Here is a 5737-nt window from a genome sequence, read left to right as displayed (position 1 = left end):
TGTTAGTCAAGTCATCAATTTTAAAAATCAAATTTTCTTCAATCATATCTTTTAAATCATGTATTTTTAAATCATATCTTTTTCAAATCACATCTTTTTAAAATTCTGATTTCAAAATCTTTTTTTCTTATCTTTTTCAAAACCACCTAACTACTTCTCTCTCTCTCTCTCTCTCTAATTTTCGAAAATCACTAACAAATTTTTTTCAAAAATCTTTTTAATTAACTAATTGTTTTAAACTCTAATTCTATTTCATTTAAAAATTTTCAAAAATTCCCTCTCTCATCGCTTTCTATTTAGTCACTAACACTCCTCCTCTCTTAATAATTCGGGCCCCCTCCCTCTCTATAAGTTCGAATTCTTCTCTCTACCTCATCCTTCTATTCTTCTTTTCCTTTGACACATCAAGGAATCTCTATACTGTGGCATAGAGGATTCCATACTTTCTTTGTTTTCTTTTCTCACATATGAGTAGGAACAAAGATAAAGGCATTCTTGTTGAAGCTGATCCTAAACCTAAAAGGACTCTGAAGAGGAAGCTAAGAGAAGCTAAAGCATAACTCTCTGGAGAGGACCTGACAGAAATCCTCGAAAAAGAAGAAGACATGGTAGCCGAAAATAACAACAATGCCAACAATGCAAGGAAGGTGCTTGGTGACTTTATTGCACCAACTCCCGACTTCTATGGGAGAAGCATCTCTATTCCTGCTATTGGAGCAAACAACTTTGAGCTTAAGCCTCAATTAGTTTCTCTGATGCAACAGAATTACAAGTTTCATGGACTTCCATTGGAAGATCCTCATCAAATCTTGGCTGAATTTTTGCAAATCTGTGACACTGTTAAGACCAATGGAGTTGATCCCGAGGTCTACAGACTTATGCTTTTCCCTTTTGATGTAAGAGATAGAGCTAGTATATGGTTAAACTTACAACCTAGAGACAGCCTGAACTCTTGGGAAAAGCTGGTCAATGCCTTCTTAGCTAAATTCTTTCCACCTCAAAATATGAGTAAGCTTAGAGTGGAAGTTCAAAAATTTAAACAGAAGGAAGGCGAATCCCTCTATGAAGCTTGGGAAAGATACAAGCAATTAATCAGAAGGTGTCCCTCTGACATGCTTTCAGAATGGAGCATTATAGGTATCTTCTATGATGGTCTGTCTGAGTTATCCAAGATGTCATTGGACCATTCTGCAGGTGGATTTATTCATCTGAAGAAAATGCCTGTAGAAGCCCAGGAACTCATTGAAATGGTTGCAAATAACCAGTTCATATACACTTTTGAAAGAAATCCTGTGAACAGTGGGACAACCCAGAAGAAAGGAGTTCTTGAGATTGATACTCTGAATGCCATATTGGCTCAGAACAAAATATTGACTCAGCAAGTCAATATAATTTCTCAGAATCTGATTGGATTGCAAGATGCATCTGGCAGTGCTAAGGAAGCCTCCTCTGAAGGAGAAGCTTATGACCTTGAGAATCCTGCATTGGAAGAGGTGAATTGCATGGGAGAACCCTATGGAAACACCTACAATTCTTAATGGAGGAATCACCCAAATTTCTTATGGAAGGATCAACAGAAGCCTCAACAAGGCTTCAATAATAATAATGGTGGGAGAAATAGGTTTGGCAATAGCAAACCTTTCCCATCATCTTCTCAGCAACAGACAGAGAACTCTGAGCAGAATCACTCTAGCTTAGCAACCATAGTCTTTGATCTATCTAAGACCACACTAAGTTTCATGAATGAAACAAGATCCTCCATTAGAAATTTGGAGGCACAAGTGGGTCAGCTGAGTAAGAAAGTTACTGAAACACCTCCTAACACTGTCCCAAGCAATACAGAAGAAAATCCCAAGAGAGAGTGCAAGGCCATAACTACATCCAACATGGTCGAATCTGTGGAGGAAGGAAAGGTAGTGATTCCCAGTGAGGAAGACCTCATGGGATGTCCACTGACCAGTAGGGAGTTTCCCTTTGAGGAACCAAGGGAATCTAAGGCTCATACAGAGACCATAGAGATTCCATTGAACCTACTTCTACCATTCATGAGCTCTGATGAGTATTCTTCCTCTAAAGAGGATGAAGACAGTGCTGAAGAGCAAGTTGCTAAGTTCCTTGGAGCAATCATGAAGCTGAATGCCAAGTTATTTGGTAATGAGACTTGGGAGGATAAATCCCCCTTGCTCATCAATGAACTAAGTGCATTGGCTCAGCAAAAGATACCTCAAAAGAAACCGGACCCTGGAAGGTTCTTAATACCTTGTACCATTGGCACCATTACCTTTGAGAAGGCTTTGTGTGACTTGGGGTCAAGCGTAAACCTCATGCCACCCTCTGTAATGGAGAAACTAGGGATCTTTAAGGTACAAGCTGCAAAAATTTCACTGGAGATGGCAGACAATTCAAGGAAACAGGCTTATGGACTTGTAGAGGATGTCTTAGTAAAGGTTAAAGGGTTTTACATCCATATTGACTTCATAATCCTGAACACTGGGAAGAATAAGGATGAATCCATCATCCTTGGCAGACCCTTCCTAGCCACAGCAAAAGCTGTGATTAATATTGACAGAGGAGAATTGGTCCTTCAAGTGAATAAGGACTACCTTGTGTTTAAGGCTCAAGGATCTTCTTCTGTACACATGGAGAAGAAGCATGAAAAGCTTCTCCCAATACAGTCAATCAAAGCCCCCACATTCAAACTCTAAGTTTGGTGTTGGGAGGCCTCAACCATGCTCTGAACATCTGTGAAGCTCCATGAGACCTCACTGTCAAGCTATTGACATTAAAGAAGCGCTTATTGGGAGGCAACCCAATCTCTATTTATCTATGTTAAATTTCCATTTTCCATTGTTATTTTATGTTTTCTTTAGGTTGATGATCATGTGGAGTCACAAAAATAACTGCAAAAATCAAAGCAAATTCAAAAACAGTACACCCTGGAGGATGATCTTACTGGCATTTAAACGCAGTAAAGGTAGCAGAATGGTGTTAAACGCCCAGTCTGGCACCAGACTGACATTTAACGCCAGAAAAGGGCACCAAGCTGGCGTTAAACGCCAGAAAGGGAAGCAACGTTGGCGTTTAACGCCAGAAAGGGATGAAAAGCTGGCATTAAATGCCAGAAATGGGCAGCAACCTGGAGTTTAACGCCAGGATTGGCACTAGGAGGGTGTTTACACGCTAGAATGGTGCAGGGATGAGAAATTCTTGAAACCTCAGGATCTGTGGACCCCACAGGATCCCCACCTAAATAACACCCTTCCCCAAATACCCCTCACCAATCACCTCCATCTCTCTTCCCCATCACCTCTTCACCACTCATATCCACCCACTCTTCCCCAACAACCCCACCTACCCCACCTTTCAAAATTCAAAAACTTTCCCTCCCAAACCCAACCCTCACACATGAATCCTACCCCTCTCTTCTACTCCTATATAAACCCCTCATCACTCATTCCTTTTCACACCTCATACACTATTTTCCCTCCTTGGCCGAACCTGTGTTCACCCTTCTTATCCTCCATTTATTCTTCTTCTCCGTCCCTTCTTTCTTCTTTTGCTCGAGGACGAGCAAACATTTTAAGTTTGGTGTGGAAAAAGTGTTGCTTTTTGTTTTTTCATAACTATTTATTTCACCTAAGGCCGGAAAAATCTCTAGAAAGAGGAAAAGGAAGGCAAAAGCTTCCACCTCCGAGTCATAGGAGATGGAGAGATTCATCTCAAAAGTCCATCAAGACCACTTCTATGAAGTTGTGGCCAAGAAGAAAGTGATCCCTGAGGTTCCTTTCATGCTCAAGAAGAATGAGTATCCGGAGATCCGACATGAGATTAGAAGAAGAGGTTGGGAAGTTCTCACCAACCCTATTCAACAAGTTGGAATCTTAATGGTTCAAGAGTTCTATGCTAACGCATGGATCAGCAAGAACCATGATCAAAGTGTGAACCCGAACCCAAAGAATTGACTTACCATGGTTCGGGGGAAATACTTAGATTTCAGTCCAGAGAATGTAAGGTTGGCATTCAACTTGCCAATGATGCAAGGAGATGCACGCCCCTACACTAGAAGGGTCAACTTTGATCAAAGGTTGGACCAAGTCCTCATGGACATATGTGTGGAAGGAGCTCAGTGGAAAAGAGACTCCAAAAGCAAGCCGGTTCAATTGAGAAGGCATGACCTTAAACCTGTGGCTAGAGGATGGTTGGAATTCATCTAATGCTCCATCATTCCTACTAGCAACTGATCCGAAGTGACTGTGGATCGGGCTATCATGATCCATAGCATCATGATTGGAGAGGAAGTGGAAGTTCATGAGATCATACCTCTAGAACTGTACAAAGTGGCTGACAAGCCCTCCACTTTGGCAAGGTTAGCCTTCCCTCATCTCATCTGTCACCTATGCAATTTAGCTGAAATTGTCATAGAGGAAGACATCCTCATTGAAGAGGACAAGCCCATCACTAAGAAGAGGATGGAGCAAATAAGAGAGCCCGCTCATGGACCTCAACAAAAGCATGAGGAAGTCCCTCATCAAGAAATCCTTGAGATGTCTCAAGGGATGTATTTTCCTCCACACAACTATTGGGAGCAACTCAATACCTCTTTGGGATATTTGAGTTCCAATATGGAGCTACTAAGGATGGAGCACCAAGAGCACTCCATTATTCTCCATGAAATTAGAGAGGATCAAATAGCCATGAGGAATGAGCAATAAAGGCAAGGAAGAGACATAGAGGAGCTCAGACGTTCCATTGGATCTTCAAGAGGAAGAACTAGCCGCCATCACTAAGGTGGACCCATTCTTTGATTTCCTTATTCTTATCTTTCTGTTTTTCAATTTTTATGCTTTATGTGTCATCTATGTTTGTGTCTTCATTACATGATCATTAGTATCTAGTGTCTATGCCTTAAAGCTATGAATAATTCCATGAATCATTCACCTCTCTTAAAAGAAAAATGTGCCTAATTACAAAAGAACAAGAAGTACTTGGATTTCAAATTTTATCTTGAAATTAGTTTAATTATTTTGATGTGGTGGCAATAATTTTTGTTTTCTGAATGAATGCTTGAACAATGCATATTTTTTATAGTGAAGTTTATGAATGTTAAAATTGTTGGCTCTTGAAAGAATGATGAACAAAGAGAAATGTTATTGATAATCTGAAAAATCATGAAATTGATTCTTGAAGCAAGAAAAAGTAGTGAAAAAAAAAAGAAGTAGCAAAAAAATGAGAAGAGGCGAAAAAGAAAAAGAAAGAAAAAGAAAAAGCAAGTAGAAAAAGCCAATAGCCCTTTAAACCAAAAGGCAAGGGTAAAAGAGGATCCAAGGCTTTGAGCTTTAATGGATAGGAGGGCCCAAAGGAGTAAAATCCTGGCCTAAGCGGCTAAATCAAGCTGTCCCTAACCATGTGCTTGTGTCATGAAGGTCCAAGTGAAAAGCTTGAGACTGAGTGGTTAAAGTCGTGATCCAAAGCAGAAACAGTGTGCTTAAGAACTATGGACACCTCTAACTGGGGACTTTAGCAAAGTTGAGTCACAATCTGAAAAGGTTCACCCAGTTATGTGTCTGTGGCATTTATGTATCCAGTGGTAATACTGGAAAACAAAGTGCTTAGGGTCACGACCAAGACTCATAAAGTAGCTGTGTTCAAGAATCAACGTACTGAACTAGGAGAATCAATAACACTATCTAAAATTCGGAGTTCCTATAGATGCCAATCATTCTGAATTTCAAAGGAT

At 40.2% G+C, this 5737-nt stretch overlaps 1 non-coding gene across 1 annotated transcript; it reads right to left on the bottom strand.

Moving 5' to 3' along the window:
- Positions 1–1010: 1010 nt before the first annotated feature.
- Positions 1011–1118, bottom strand: LOC112719511 (small nucleolar RNA R71). The gene has a single exon (XR_003161809.1). It is a non-coding gene; the product is annotated as a small nucleolar RNA R71 (small nucleolar RNA).
- Between the last annotated feature and the right edge of the window lie 4619 nt (positions 1119–5737).

Source organism: Arachis hypogaea, chromosome 10 (genome assembly GCF_003086295.3).
Source record: "Arachis hypogaea cultivar Tifrunner chromosome 10, arahy.Tifrunner.gnm2.J5K5, whole genome shotgun sequence".
Taxonomy (NCBI): domain Eukaryota; kingdom Viridiplantae; phylum Streptophyta; class Magnoliopsida; order Fabales; family Fabaceae; genus Arachis; species Arachis hypogaea.
This window is presented reverse-complemented; position numbering and strand designations above follow the sequence as displayed.